This window comes from Petaurus breviceps, unplaced genomic scaffold (genome assembly GCF_028583685.1).
Source record: "Petaurus breviceps papuanus isolate PSGF00001 unplaced genomic scaffold, PetGlider_PUasm1.0 90925, whole genome shotgun sequence".
NCBI lineage: Eukaryota > Metazoa > Chordata > Mammalia > Diprotodontia > Petauridae > Petaurus > Petaurus breviceps.
In genome coordinates, this window is record NW_027187380.1 from 22821379 (window position 1) to 22838200 (window position 16822).

At 38.5% G+C, this 16822-nt stretch overlaps 1 protein-coding gene across 1 annotated transcript in view; it reads left to right on the forward strand.

Moving 5' to 3' along the window:
• The window catches only part of FAM20A (FAM20A golgi associated secretory pathway pseudokinase), a 65680-nt gene that overhangs the window by 1381 nt on the left and 47477 nt on the right, over positions 1-16822 (forward strand). The window lies entirely within an intron of this gene.

A 16822-nucleotide genomic window follows, 5' to 3' on the forward strand; every position in this document is an offset into this window, starting at 1 on the left:
GAAGGAAGGAAGGAAGGAAGGAAGGAAGGAAGGAAGGAAGGAAGGAAAGGAGGAAGGGAGGAAGGGAGGGAGGGAGGGAGGGAGGGAGGGAGGGAGGAAGAGTATAGGAGAAGTTGATGTACTCCCAGTTAATGGCAAATAGTATTTATGAGTGCTGAGGACTCTTATTTTGAATCCTGTACCTGTGATTTTATTGGTATGCTGTCCATAACTGCATCTACCAAAGCTGATTAGCAGTAGTTTGCAATTTAGACAGTTGCCTCAAGGTACTGAAGGGTTAAGTGCTTTGTCCATCATCACCAGGTCACACTATAGGTCAAAGAGGGAACTTGAACTCACACCTCCCTCCCTCCAGACTGGTTCCCTAACCATTGTGCCATGCTTCTTTCTCTGAAATAGAGATTTCTATCACTTCCTCAAAGTTCACTTTTATTCTTTTCTTTTTGAATACAAAAGATTTCAAAATAAGATGTCATGAAATTGTGTTATCTTTCTGTAAGGAAGGATGGCTTAAATAACTTGATTGAGGCAATACGCTACTCCTCTCCCAGAAGTCATGGTCTGAATGTTTGATGTTACTTTGTAGGACCATAAGCACTTTGCAACAACTTTCAAGGAAGTGAGAGGATAGGAAATCATCATTATTATTTCCAAAGAGGGTATCATTGGCTAAAATCAATGAAGTAAAAGCCCAACTTCAGTTCTGTTGCTGAGAGAGAAAAGCTTGGCAAGGGTTCTTTAAGTCAGGCTAAGAGGCAAATGGAGCAGTGACAAAAGTACCTATGTGACCTTGCACGAGTTTCATAACCTCTTTGGGTCACATTTCCTCCCTAGTAAAATTAGGAATTAAATCCAATTAACATTTATTTAATCCCTACCAGGTTCTAGGCCTTGTATGAAGTGGTTGAATTCTAAACCCTAAAACCTCTTCTAGTTCTAAACTTATAATCCTATAAATGGAAATCTTGTCCTCTAGGGTATTTGAAAGACAAGCCCCTTTGAATTCAAGGATAAGGGTTGTGTGAAGAGTCACCTGAGACTCTTATTTTTGGAAATGTGGGGATCACACTATGACCTCTAGTGTTCTTAGCACCATTTTGGTACAGTAGAAAAGTCAAAGTTGGAGTGGGAATTTTGGCAGAGAGAAAAAACATAATTACTGACCTGCCCAGCTGTCTATTTTGAGCTGTTTTGGTTGTACAACTTATGAGTTACAAAAAAAGAAAACCTAGCCACAAGAAACTATCTGGAATCTAATAGAAGATCGACAGACCTTGCTATACTAAAAGAGTATTTCTGTGTGATTGTTAGGAAGTGACAGTGGAGATTAATAATCCTGCCGCTCCCTGATAAATAAACGAATGAATGAAAAAGAATATAAAACAGTATGTGCAAAGCATTATGCTAACAGCTAATTCTAGGATACAAATAAAAACAGGGAGAAAGTACCTGTTATCACATTGCTCACATTTTACAAGCGAGAAACAGCATATATAGGTTTTAAATTGCAAGGCAGATGAAAAGACCCTGTGGCACTTTAGGTATAGAGGCAAAGCAGATGGTAATACATCCTCTTTAATGTCATCTTAATTGATAAAATCACAAACATTTTTATGTTGGATCACTTGGCAGTGCCATGGACTTCAGTGTCAAGAATTTCTACTATGGATTTTTAGTAGTTGGGGCTGCTGAGGAAGCAAGAGCTGCAGCACCTACAGAACCAATTACCAGGCCATATCTGTGCCAGAGTTTTTCAAGATCATGGTTTTTGGGGCTGAAGGCAATGTCACTCCAGGTGCTCTTGGGCTTAAATGAAAGTTAATGACAATTGGTCAACAGTTGGTGTTGGTGTTGGTTTTGATAACTCTGTATATAGGTATGTGTGCTATAAGAGCAGATAGGTTCCAGAACTGATAAAAAGGTAGAAAGGCCCATGCCTCTAACTCAGTCCTTACTAGAAGTGTTAATATAATTGAGATTAAGATCAATCCTGTATCATTTTCTTATTGATTCTATTTACAAGTAATTGATTTTTGTCCTATAACTGTGTTTATATGTAACTGATTAAGTCATGGTGCTTTGTCTCTGAACTTAGTTCAGAATTCAACTGGTGCTGTAATTGACTTAATTCTAGAAATCCAACTCTCCTTCTAATCACTGAGCTCTTCTGGCCTCAAGGAATTCTGCTAACCTGGAGGAATGTGTGTGAAAGAAAGGAGATGGGCAAGATATCTTTACTCCACCATACTATCTTTTTTTTTCTTTTTTTTTAATGCTTTATTAACTTCTGATTTACATCATTCATTTCTGCCAGATTTTGAGTTACAAATTTTCTCCCCTTTTTTCCCCTACCCACCACACCAAAATAGCAGTCCCACAGGATATCCCCTCCTCCAATCTGCTCTCTCCCATATTTTCTCCCACACCCCTTTCAACTTTTCCAGTGGATCTCTATGCCTCAGTGCCTGTATATCTTATTTCCCAATTACATGTAAGATAGTATTAATAATAACACACACACATATATACATATATGTTTGAATATTTGATATTAAAACTTTCAATTCCAGATTCATTCCCTTCCTTCCTTGTCACCCACCCTTACTGGGAAGATAAGCAGTTCATTATAGGTTATACATGTGTGGCTAATGCAAAACAATAACATAGTAGATATATTGTAAAAGACTGACTATATTTCCCTCCCTCCTATCCCACCTCCCACTTGTTCTATTCTCTACTTTGATCCTGTCCCTTTTCAAAAGTGGGTGCTTCCAACTTCCCTCCCCCCCAGCCTGCCCTCCCTTCCATCATCCCCCCTCTGATCCCCTTCCCCCCCTATTCTCCTGGAGGGTGAGATCCCCTATTTAGTGTGTATTTCACTCCCTCCTCAAGCCAGATTCAATGGGAATAAGGTTGACCCATTCCCTTTTGCCTTCTTATTCTTCCCCTCCATTGTAACCATTATCCCTTGCCTCTTCTATATGAGATAGTTTACCCCAATCTGTCTCTCCCCATCTCCTCTCATTATATTCCTCTCACCTTTTAATTTCACCTTTTAAGTATCATCCCTTCCTGTTAAATTGGTCCTGTGCCCTCTATCTATGTATACCTGTAAACATATATACACACAATCTCATATGTAATCACATGCCCATATACCATCATATATAGACATATATGTATATGTGTATATATATATATATATTTCTAATCCCTTCAACTACTGAGAAAAGTTTCATAAGTTACAATTATTGTTTTTCCATGTAGGAATGTTAATAGTTCAACTTTGATAAGTTCCTTATGATTTCTTTTCCCTGTTTACCTTCTCACGCTTCTCTTGCTTCTTGTATCTGAATGTCAAATTTTTTATTCAACTCTGGTTTTTTCAGCAAGAATGCTTGAAAGTCCTCTATTCCACTGAATGATCATATTTTCCCCTGAAACATGATACTCAGTTTTGCTGGGTAGGTGACTCTTGGTTTTAATCCCAGCTCCTTTGACCTCTGGAATATCATATTCCAAGCCCTTCAATCCCTCAGTGTAGAAGCTGCCAGATCCTGGGTTATCCTGATTGTGTTTCCACAATATTCAAATTGTTTCTTCCTGGCTGCTTGTAATATTCTCTCCTTAATCTGGGAATTCCGGAACCTGGCTATAATATTCCTAGGAGTTTTCTTTTTGGGATCTTTTTCAGGAGGTGATCGGTGGATTCTTTCAACCTGTATTTTGCCCTCTGGTACTAAAACATCAGGGAAGTTTTCTTTGAGAACTTCCTGGAGGATGATTTCTAGGTTCTTACTTTGATCATGGCTTTCAGGTAGTCCAATAATTTTTTAATTATCTCTCCTGGATCTATTTTCCAGGTCAGTGGTTTTTCCCATGAGATATTTCACATTGCCTTCTATTCTTTCATTTGTTTGGATCTGTTTAACAGCATCTTGATTTCTTATAAAGTCATTAGCTTCCATTTGCTCCAATCTAATTCTGAAGCAATGATTCTCCTCATTGAGCTTTTGAGATTCTTTTTCCATCTGGCAAATTCGGCTTTTTAAGGCATTCTTCTCCTCATTGCCTTTTTGAGCCTCCTTTGCCATTTGAGTCAGTCTGTTTTTTTAAGGTATTATTTTCCTCAGTCAGGCTGTTGACTCTCATTTTGTAATTTTCTTGCATTGTTCTCATTTCTCTTCCCAGTTTTTCCTCCACTTCTCTTATCTGCTTCTTAAGGTCCTCTATGGCCTGTAACCCTTTCCTTTGATGTTTTTGGTGCAGGAGTTCTGATTTCACTGTTTTTCTCCTGTTCCATGCTTTGCTCCTTTTTATCCCCAAAATAGGAGTGTAATGTTGGAATCTTCTGTCTGCTTTGTTTCCTTTGCCTGCTCATTTTGCCACTCAATTACTTGGCTTTTGGGCTTTTTGCCACAGTAGGACTCTGCCACCAGACAGGGGAGCTTTCGTCCCAAATGCTGGGGTTTTCTCAGCTGCCAGAAGTATTAGATGGGCGCACTCTCTGAGGTCTCCACACACTCCGGCAAGCTGGACACACACGCCAGGACCTTCACCCTAGACTGCAATCCAGATCCAAGCAGGTTAAAGCAAGAGAGATTACCCCTCAGACTGGTGCTTGGTCCCCCTACACTCTGCAGGCCAGGAGCTGAAGCTGCCACGTGGCACTGGCTGGCTGTGCTGGCGGCTCAGCAGCTTCTCGCCCCAGGGGGTAAAAGCCACAAGCCATGCACTCCCACTTACTGGTCCCAAAGTCCAGACTGCACTGACCTCTCACTTTGTCCTTTGCATCTATGTGTTGATAAATCTGGAAACAGCCACAGCTGCTACTGATCTGGAGTCCCTCTGGCTGGCAGCTGGTCAGGCCTGGCCTGGGGCTAAAGCCTTGGCATGGGGCTGCGCTCAGCTCCCAGAGCGCTGCACTGGATTCCTGCCAGCCTGCCGCACTGTCCTCAGCGGGAGGTTAGCTCCTCTGTGTCATTTTGTGGGTTCTGCAGCTCCAATGTTTGTTTAGAGTCCCCTTTTTACATGGATTGGGGAGGGTGGAAGCCGGAGCCGCGGGAAGGTCCTGCTTCTACTTTGCCATCTTGGCTCCGCCTCCCACCATACTATCTTTTAAGGATATCTGGTTTGCTTTCCAAAAGTCTGCTGGGCTGCTATCTTTAACCTGGCCTCAAACAATGAGTATTTCTTAGTCTCATGAGAAGAGAGGGGACATTGCTAGCCCCCATTACCAAACTTCCAACCGATCATACTGGTTACTTCACCTCAGCTCTGTAACCAATTATGATGTCCTTAATCCTATAAAGTCATCTACCCTGTTCTGTTCTTTTATCTGTACTCCCCAAAATCTGTAAAAGGGGAACTTTATTTTTGCTCAGAGTCTTTGGAATGAATGGAGGCAAGCCATTGACCCATTTATTGATAGGTAGCATGCCCCTGCTAATAAATGTTATTTTGCTCAGATATCTGCCTCAGCTTACCCTTTTGTTAAATTCAAATTACAATATAATAATGCTGTTAGCATGTGTTGTATGTAAACATAAATATACCACACATATGTATAATAGTTAAAAATGAGGCAGAGAGTAACATCAATATAGGGCATACCTATCATAAGAATATGCCTTTTTCACCAGTTTAAACCCTATCATTATCACTGTAAAATAGGTAAAGGTCAAATCTTCTCCCCCCACATTTCCTTCCCATTTTCAAGAAGTAGAAGACTGAGACCAGATGCTATAATAAAATCATACCATGGACAGAATGGGGCCCATGAATATATTCAGTATCCAAGATTTTGGATAACTCCTTTCCTCTTTCCTTTTAACCTTTCTTCCTTTCTTTCTCTCTTCCTTTCTTTCTCTCTTTCTTTCTTTCTTTCTTTCTTTCTCTTTCTTTCTTTCTTCCTTCCTTTCTTTTTTTTTAACAGCAAACATTAGGCTATAATCTATAGAGTATTTTCCTATAGCTCAAGATTTCCCCATTTTTCAGATTTCTAGGTATGTACTGTAGCTTCTGTATGTGTATGTGAGCTTTGTGTGTGCATTACACACTGTCAGAAGCTTTCTTTTTCAATCCTCCTACATCTTTGCTGTCACTGAAAGAAAGCCTGGTCCTGAATCCTGCTATGAAAATTACAGAATGCTATATCAGAAGATTCTCAAAAGTACACTTGTTAAAGAAAAGATGAGGGACAAATTGGTTGAAGTTTTTAGGGTTTTTTTTGGGGGGGGGGACAGGAGCTCCAGGTGCAGGATGAGAAGAAATGGAGACCTAGGGACAAAAAGAGAAAGGGAAAAGTTAATCAGAGAAAAGAAATCTCTTAGTGTTTTTCCTCAGTCAAAGACCTGGGGTATAGCATACTAATAATAGCTGACGTATATGTATATAACCATCAGCCAAAGGATTTTATCAGCTAATAGTTTCCTTTATCAGAAGAAATACAGGTGTGACATAGTCCATTATCCTCAATGTATGTATATACATATATGCATATAAAATTTATACATATACATAATTTTAAAGTTTACAAAATACTCTATATACATTATGGGATACAAGTGATTTATGTATGTAATCTCATTTGAACCTTCCAACAATCTTGTGTGATATATACTACAGGTACTTATCCACATTTTATGGGTCATAAAAGCTTGGAACCCCTAAACTAGAAAGTCTTCTAGTCAACAGATCAAAAATTATGTTATAGGCTCTATATATTTAAATAGCTCACTTCATCCATTCTCTCTAAGATACACATTCAGAATACAATTAAAATTTTATCTTAATTTTATCTAGAGCAAGCAAATATTAAAATAATTTAATACAGCATAATGATAGTAGATGGATAACTTAAGATGCAAGAAAGCAACTTAATAGAATAGGAAACACTTAGGAGTATCTGCACTGATGAAGCAAAGGAAAAAACATAGTGAAAAAAGTTTCGAGGTCTCAGCTTCTTGGGGTAGATACAGTTACTTCCCAAGTGAATTCTTCCATATGCAGAGCATCAAGCAAGAAGCAACTGCTGTGGTCAGTTCCTAGGTGACTCTAGGTCAGTTTCTAGATGTAGGGTCCTCCATTGATGCTTTGGTATCTGTTGCCACTGGGACCACTCCCCTTAATCCCCCTTTACATACCTGTTCTACATTTATATATTTAATAGGTTGACCTTTTTCCAGGCTACAAAACTACAATGACCAGAAAGCCATGCAGTTCTGTTAGGAAACTTCTACCTGACCTACAGGGGTTGGTCCAAAGAGTATACACATAAGCACTCCAAAACAAGAAGGCTTCAAACTTTCCAAAGCCCCCCGCTTTTTTTAAATGTCCTGAAACTTGTCTGTATAACTTATAATTAAAATTTGAAATTAGCTTATGATTAAATTTTAAAACCTACACCTTTTCAATGCATGTTGAAATATGAGCAATAAATGTTCTTCATCTACTTCGTGTTCTGTGTGGATGTACAAGTATAACACTTGTGGATCATTATAGCCCTCCTCCAGGAGCCTCATCAGTATACTGGGACTTGATGCAGTCAGCACAATTTCATCCACAAACAGTACCTGGAAGACCAAACCATCCATTCCACATCTTTATTCTCTTTAATGCTATTCCTACCTCCTTTATAAACACATGTAGGACTGTGGTGTTAGTTTCCAAATGTAGTGGTTTTATTGTCCTTGATGAAGCAAATAATTTATGAGGATTTATGCAACTTTCACCCCATTTTTCCTCTGCACTCCTTCTGGTTTTGAGATAATTTTGATTAGTTGGATTTCTGCCAAACTTTTTTTAAAACTGACTTTGTTGGGCACTACTTCTTGTTCCTTTATGAGATATGCTCATAACAGTCCATCCTTCTTCAGAAGATTTTATAAATGAGTTTGTATTCACTCTTAGATTGAATCATTCTATGGACTTCTCCAGATATTCACCAGTAACTTTCCCATCATGGAAATACCTCTGCCCTGAGGTCAGCTCTCCTAGTTGGATAAACTCTTTAAAAAAAATTTTTAATGGTTTTGCTCAAATGTTTTATTTATGTTGATCTTTTGGAGAGAAGGGTAATTGAGGAACAGGGATGGAGATGGAGGTAAGAAACAGAAAAACAAATCAAAATCATATGGAAAAAATGTAACTAACCCTTCCAGCTAGGCCTGCCTCAAACCGGAGGGGACATTGCCCAGACCCTGGAGAAGTGATGAGGGTGAGGATAAGGACATACAATGAGAAGACACCAATAATTTGCAGGGTTCTGGAGGGAACATAAATAAGTATCATTTTCCAGTTTAGTGGATAGGAAGAGCGAGCTATCTGTAGATCCTATGGGACCCTCTTCTACTGAAGGACAGCTCACCTCACTCTCTGGACTTCTCTGCCTCTCACCACAAACCTTCCCCCTTATCTCCTCCCCATCAATTTCCAACTATACCCTATATTGTTTTTCCCCATTAGGTGCTAGAAACTATATTGTTTGTACTTATTAGTATTCCCTAAGCACTTAATACAGTACTTAGCACATAATAAGTGCTTAATAAATGTTCTGTCTAGTTATCTAGATATCTGTATTCTACCTCAGCGCTGCTTTTTGGCAGCCATCTCTACCCATTTGGCAAGTAAATCAGATACCTGCTGATTACTTTCAGGATTCTTTTGGTCTTCATGCAAATATTCATTTTCCTCAGTTAAATTTCTGGATGAAATTATTATACTTGGTATGGATGTCATTTCTTTCATCCCATTTTAAAATTTTTCAATTTTTTTTTCAATTGTTCAAATAGTTTAAGTTGTTTCAATAGTGTCTTTTTCTCATTAGGATTCTTTCTTCTTGGGGCTTTTTTTCTTATTCTAATAGCTTTAATATCTTAATGATCTCAGCTTGAGTTTAATGGTCAATGTATACCAATGACTGACTCAGGGATAACGCCTATTTTAATAAAAAGTTTATTCTGCCTGTTAAAAACACGATCTCCTTCTTTATGATTCTGTTTGATGTTTGCCATGTTCAACACCCAAGAATTTTTTTCTCCAAGTATTCATGAAATCCCCCTGTGTAATCTACAAGTCTTTGACCTCTCTCCTGCCATCTTCCGGAGCCATACTTTCCCATATACTTCTCCCTATCTTCATTTTTTTCCCACCTTTTCATCTAAGTCACCAAGTATCTGAATGTATGTTGATTTAATTTGGAGGCTCTTATCAAGTTCTTCATAGAATTTCTCTATCACTCTGTCCTTGGAAAGTGATGCTGATATATAACCTGCAATTATTTTCACAATGGTCTTTCTGCAGATGTTTATCATCAGCACTGTAATACAAGATACCCAGATATCCCACAATATTTTTCTTGTTGCTTATCATAAAACTCACTCTAACAACTCTTTTCTTCTTCAAAAAGTACCTATGAGCTATTTTTCCATTTAGCTGTGACTTCCTTCTTTTTTCTGTATTTATTTATAGCAAAAATGTCATGGGTGATATAATTCAGCAGATCTTGTAAGATTTCCATTTGCTGGATATTAGACAAGAATCTTGCATTTAAAATACTAATAGTCAAATTCAAGATAATAGGTGGTCCAAAAATTGTGTGTTTTTAGCAATCTCCTTTTTTCTGGCATTCTGCTAGTAATTGCAGAAGAAAATAAAGCCCACACTAAAAGCCAATTTAAAATTTTCCCCTTTTTATGGCTTGCCATGGCCAAATTAGTTCCTCAATAGGTGAGCAACCTACTGGTGAGTTACCTTTTCATGCCTCCAGCATGTTGAGTGGCAAATTTATGGGAGGATAAGGACAAGTCCCTTAAGGGGATCCATTTTATTGAACTTACATAGAGTTTCTTCCAGAATACCTCCCCAGAAGGAAGCTGTTACTCCTGAGATTTAGAGGATAGGTTGAATGTCCACACCTCTGTTACTATAGCTTGTGAGTCCCCTTAACAACTAACTAGCAGACTAAATTTAATCAAAGTAATGGCATTTACTAAAATGGCATAGTAAAATGAGTAGCTGTAAAACATCCCCTCTCCCATAAGCCTAAGAGAAGCCTCACATAAGTACAAATACATATAATATTCATGGAAAGAGTAGATTCTACCAGCCCTGGATTCAGGAGGACCTGAGTTCAAATTTGACCTCAGACACTTAACACTTATTAGCTGAGTGACATTGGGCAAGTCACTTAACCCCAATTGCCCTGCCTTACTCCCACAAAAAAAGGCAAAAAAAAAGAGTGGATTTACACTTTAAGTACAATGGTAATAAATTGCTTCACAAACACATGGCCAAGACAATTCACACGTCTTGTACTTCAGGGCCTCTATGTCCTTCCTCTTCTCTTGGAGTCCTCTTCATAGTTAAACTCTCATTTACCAGGGTCAGTTCTCCCTTGAAACTGTAGTTAGCTCTTCTCTGCTGCCAGGGGTCATACTCCATGAAGCCATTTCTGGCCTTGAGTGACTGCCTCTCTTGTTACAGGAGATGCATCCAATGCGTTTCTGCTCCTTCGACTGTGCCTATAATTCTCTTGAATTGACCCTGAACTACTGCATAGAGTTTTTCTTTCTGAGCTAATAGTTTGTTGGTCAACAAGACCAGTGGTGGGGGGAGGGAAGAGAAAAATCCCGTCACCAGAACCCTTCTTGGTGCCTTCTAGTATAGTTTCAGTGGTTTCGCCATATAAAACAGTTTAAAGTCTGGAACTTGGCCAATTTTTGCCTGGCCAATGATATTTCACCTTAGTGGAGTAACTTAGAGTGGCCCCATCTTTATCATGTTTAATGTTTAACAAGGCCCTTGTTTTTTGAGATTACATCAACTGAAGGCAAGGGAATTAACTGAGCAGAAACCAAGTACCAATGCCCTACACATATTCAGTGTTCCTAGTCATAAGTTTTTGAGGATTCTCCCTTTTATTATACTCCTGGGCTTGAGCCAGATGAACTCTAAGAATTTGTGGATTTGTGGTGATGGTGATCATGGTGATACCTGGCACATAGCCTAAAGGTTTATAAAACAATTTATATATATCATTTCATTCAATCCTCACAATAACCCTGAGAAGTAGGTATTATTCTTGTTATCATTATTGTTACTATCATTTCATTTTACAGATAAGGAAGCTGAAGGAAAGTAAGGAGACAGGAAGGGGATAAGCATTTACACAGTCCCTACTGTGTACCAGGCACTGTGCTAACAGTAAGGAACTCACCCAAGGGCACATGGTGGTATGTGTATGAGGCAGAATTCAAACTGAATTCTTCCTGACTCCAGATCTAACCCTCTGTGCACTTCACCACCAAGCTGTCTGAAAAGAACCTTCAGCCTTGAAGCCACATGTAGCCCTCTAGGTCCTCAAGTGAAACATTCAAAGAGCTGCACTTGAGGACCTAGAAGGCCACATGTGGCCTTGAGGCTACAGATTCCCCAACCCTGGCCTAAAGAATCCAAGTAATAATTTAGAGTATATGAATAAATTCAAGTAAAATAAAGGGCATCAAAAGGGAGATGAGAGTAGGTCTAGGAATGTTATGATGATGGAATAAAAAAGTAAACATCTTACCTCCTATCTATACTAAGTTACCTGAGCAGACAATTTTTGTTGTTCAGTCATTTCAGCCAGGTCTGACTCTTCATGACCCCATTTAGGTGTTTCTTGGCAGATATACTGGGGAGGTTTGCCTTTTCCTTCTCCAGCTCACTTTTTATATATGAAGAACTGAGCAAAACAGGGTTAAGTGACTTGCTATGGGTCATACAGCTAGTAAGTGTCTGTGGTCAAATTTGAACTCAGGTCTTCCTGACTCCAGGCCTGGCATTCTATCTACTTCACCACCTAGCTGCCCAAATAAACAGTAAGACCTTACAAGGCACTGGTGAGGAGGTTTAGGGCTAAAACATACCTTTAAAGATATGAGAAATCTCTATTTTTTTTATCACTGAGGAGCCTTTAATGTTTGGAAAAGCAATTGTTAGATTGTAAACATGTCTGGGGCTTACTGAATCTGATTACAGGCTGTCTGTGATTTAGTAGACAAGTTCTGAGGAGTTGAGACACATACAGGTTAAGTAAATATATTGCCCATGGTCACACAGCTAGTAAATATTAGGGTCAAAACTTGAATCCAGTTCCTACCAATACCACGCCTAGCACTCTTTCCAGAATGCAACACTGTCTTTTGTTATAATTCATGGGATTTTAGAGATGGATAAGAATTTAGAGGTTATCTAGTTCAAATCCCTCAAGGTTTTGAGAAAAGAAATAACTTGCCCACAGAAGGACTATAGAAACTAAGCTTCAAACCCATTTCTTCTGGCTCCATATTCAGTGCTCTTTTCCATTAAAATAATCTTTTTAGATGACCTTTCTTATTAGATCACTATCCTGTTCAATAAAGTACAATGGCTCTCTAGTACTTCTTGAATCAAATTCAGATTCCCACTCTGTATCTTATACTCTAACATGGCCCTTCTACTCCAGCCAGGTCAGCCTCCCTGACAATCTTCCTCTAAACTTTTCCTCCTGATTTTCCTATAGAGATAAGGGCAGGAAGCAGATTTGTTGGTCATGGAAAGGAAGGATGCTGGTGCTGATTATTGAACACTGTCCTGCATAGCATCATTTGCAGCAAGGTGCTTAATAATTGTTTTTTAATGATACTGGAGGTAATGCTGCTCAAAGTGGAATCTTTGCTGAGAGAAGGAACATCTGTCTTTCCTTGGTCAGTTTCTCAGTAACTAGATGGGATAACTAGCAGTCATTTTTAACATCATTCTTATTCTCATGTTCTACAGTCATTGAATTAAGATATCACAAATCCTGCATGAAAAGTTGTTATAATCAACTTTCTATATTCTGCAAATGCCCTTTGTATTTAGCAAGGTGGCATCCTAAGGGAAACTATCATTAGAAGAAAATGGTAGTCTAGCAATGAGAAATCTCAGATGAGCCCACAGTGGCTGAGACTTGTACCATTCTATGCTCTACACCCAAACATATGGTTTGGACAGAGTTTACTCCTAAAGAAGTTCAACCTCTAATGGGGGGTAGGCTTTTTTTAATGATTGACTCAATAGCATACCCCCACCCTATGTACCCCTAGACAACACTACTTATAACTCATGCCTAGAGCTTCCCCAAAAAGAGAGAATAGGAAAAGAAGGAACACAGTATAACTAGGAGAGTTACTTTATTCCTCCAGAGAAAGAAGTTTTAAACATAGAGTCACAGTGCACATTAACAGAATGAAGATAACAGAATTGAGTAACTATAATTTTGGTTATAGTCAGCTGGTATAAGTCTTACAAGACAACAATTTTGCAATCCTGTTAATAAGCCATCTTACATATTACCTTTTCCTGGCTTAAACACTCCCAGGATTTATTTAGCTGCTGATGAAGTAGCCAGGATTGGGCTAATCCTTTTATCAGTAGCTGACTCGACCAATATAGAAACTTCCCTTCTGCCAGTGCAACAACCACTCCTGCTCCAATGGATACTTCCATTGCTTCTCTGCTATCATACAATGCTATTTCCCATACTTGAAGACCTCCAAGCTTTCTACACTCACAAGGGCTATCATTTCAAAAAAAAAAAAAAGAAAGACAAAAAGACACAGCTGCTACCAAGAATCTTGACATAAGCTTGTCTACTTGTGACTCCCTGATACTAGCTACCATCTGGGTAGGATTGCTATAATATAAGGTTAAAGAAAAGCTCTTGCCCTTCCTTTGGCTCACTACAGTCACATCTTGCCACCTGGAAAGCTGCGGCCAAGATAATGGTAACTTCTGCAGCATTCCAGACTTAGGGACTACTCCAAATCTACTGCATCGTATTTAAACGCCAAGTCTTTTCAGCAATGGGTCACCATTTGGCCGGAAGCAACCTCAAAGTTCCTACAAAATTGGCTAGAGTGCAACAAAGGACATCTGTGCATGCTCCATGAAATACCACTCATTAAAGTCAGATCATGGGATCATAGATTTAGAGTTGGAAGGGACCTGAAAGGTCATTGAGTCCAACACCCTCATTTTACAGATGAGGAACTTAGAGGTTAATTGACTTGCCTAAGGTCACAAAGGTGACCTGGCCACAAAAAGTACCAGAGTCTGGATTTAAACCCAAGCTCTATGATGCTAAATCTAGCATTCTTTAAACTGTAACAAGCTACTAAGTCTTCAAAGTGATAACATTTCCATAATCAAACCAACCTTTTTACTAAGCAATGACATTCTAGGCAATGTTTAATAAACTTTTAATCAAAAAGTAATGTTGTAAAGATTTTTTTTTTACAGTCTAGAGTCCATCAAAGAGAAAACAAAATTCTGTGTGCATGTACCCACCTGACAGTTCTCTGCACTGATTTTCTTCCCCTAGTTATTGTCTATCCATGTAACTGATAAGCCCTGGGATAACTTACAGTCCTCTCAAAAGCTTCTTTGAAATTCAGTAATAATAGCTGATATTTACATAGTGCTTTATGGTTTGAAAAGTTATTTATATAATTATAAGCTCTTAAAAAATGCTCATTGAATTAAAATGAATTGGATGTAATTTGATCCTCCCAACAACCCTGGGGGTAGGGACTGTGGGTATTATTATCCCCAGATGACAAATAAGGAAATTGTCTCAGAGAGGATCTCATAGTTAGTAAGTGTTGGAAACAAGATTTGAACCCAGGTCTCTCCTGACTCCAAATACAGCACTCTGACAGTATGTCAGAGCTTGGCACATTTTCAATCAATGTTCCTTCCATAATGTTCTGGTCATTTAATACTTGCCGGACTGACAAGCAAGAATTTGCCTAAATTGAGAGAACTTTCAAACATTCCCCAGGAATCGTAGAATCAGAGATGGAAGGGACCTTAGGAGCCCTTGAGTCGAACCCAATCATGTTACAGAAAAGGTAACTGAGTCACAGAGAAGATAATTGATTTGTCCAGAGTCACACAGACAATTAATATCTCAGGCAGGATTGAACTGACTTTTAAGGTTCTTCCTGACTTTAAAAGATGCTTCATCATTCACTGAGCCACACAGACTCTTGGGCAACATCCCTGCTTTTCTCACTGCTGAGGCCGCTGGATGTCAATACCAACATACCTGCTGACTCCCTGTGACTGTGTGGTCATAATGGCTAAAGATGATCAATTAGGTAGAAAGGAAAACTGGGAGTGTGGAATGACGCCTGCTGTCCTAGTATCTCTGCGTCAGACCACTCTCACTTTGCTATATCAAATGCTATCCAGTTTGGTGACCAAAGGAAAAATACTGCTTAGCCCCTTCTCAACCAAGAGCTGTTCATCAATTGCAGCTTTTGGCAAGTCATATTCAAATAATATTCTTTTTAAACTGCTGCATGTTCTTTATTGTTCCTTAGTGAAAGTGGATAGAGTACAGGGTCTGGAGTCAAGAAAACTCATCTTTCTGAGTTCAGATCTGTTTTAGGTACTTGCAAGGTATGTGCCCCTGGGTAAGTCACTTAACTCTGTTTCAGTTTCCTCATCTGTAAAATGAGTTGGAGAAGGAAATGGCAAACCACTCTAGTAACTCTGACAAGGAAACCCCAAATGGGGTCACAAAGAGTTGTATATGACTGAAAAATGATGGAACAACAAAAATGAAATTACATGGTGGAATTTTATTCCCCTTCACATTAGGTCTATTCAAAGTCTATAATTCATGTATGAGTTCCCAGGGTCCTGTTTTCATCCTTTAAGATTGTCCCAATTCTATTATAAATATTATTAAAAACTTGAAGTAGTTAAAGCAATACAATAGTAGTACTTTATCTGGAAAGAAGAGAAAACCTTTGGTTCTCTAACTTTCAAACTGGTCTTATTATCCAGCCACTGAATTGACTGAACAATCAAAATGAATTGTTTAGCATCTTGTATAAGTGAGATCAGAATAATGCCAATGAAGGGCATTCAACCAATCCAAATTGTTAGGGTCACTATAAGTAACTTTGCCCAAAATAGACCCACAGATCATTAGTCAGCGGCGTAATACAGGCTTCGTTCATGTAGTCATTTAACATTTATTGATTCTCTGATTTTTATAAGGCTAGGTGTGAAGGCATTTGTTTGGTGATGGGGCACAAGGTATAACAAAATGAATTGTCACTCCTGATCTCAAGAAACTTTAAATTCCAAGAGAGAAAATAATAAATGTAAGCAAATAACTAGAATGCAAGGAATGATGTGTACTATAAGAGTCATACTTTTATTAAGAGAAAAAAAGGAAGCAAACTTTTATTAAGTGTCAACTTAATAAAATAAGTGTCAACAGGCACCATGTTAAGCACTTTACGAATATTATTCTATTGAATCCTCACAGCAATGCTAGGAGGTAGGTGCTATTATTATCCTCCGTTTTATAGTTGAAGAAGTTGACACATACAAAAGTTAAGTGATTTGACCAGGGTCACACAGCTAGTAAGTGTTTGAGTCTAGATTTTAATTCAGTTCTTTTTTTTATTTTTTGGGTTTTTTTTTTTTATTAATTTGTTTGTTTACTTTTAGTTTACAAGATTCAGTTCCACAATTCCTCCAGCTTCACATTTTCTCCCCCTCCCTCATTAATTCGGTTCTTTTTTTTATTTTGGGTTTTTTTTTTATTAATTTGTTTGTTTAGTTTACAAGATTCAGTTCCACAATTCCTCGAGCTTCACATTTTCTCCCCCTCCCTCACTAATTTGGTTCTTTTTTTATTTTTGGGTTTTTTTTTATTAATTTGTTCGTTTACTTTTAGTTTACAAGATCCAGTTCCACAATTCCTCGAGCTTCACATTTTCCCCCCCTCCCTCATTAA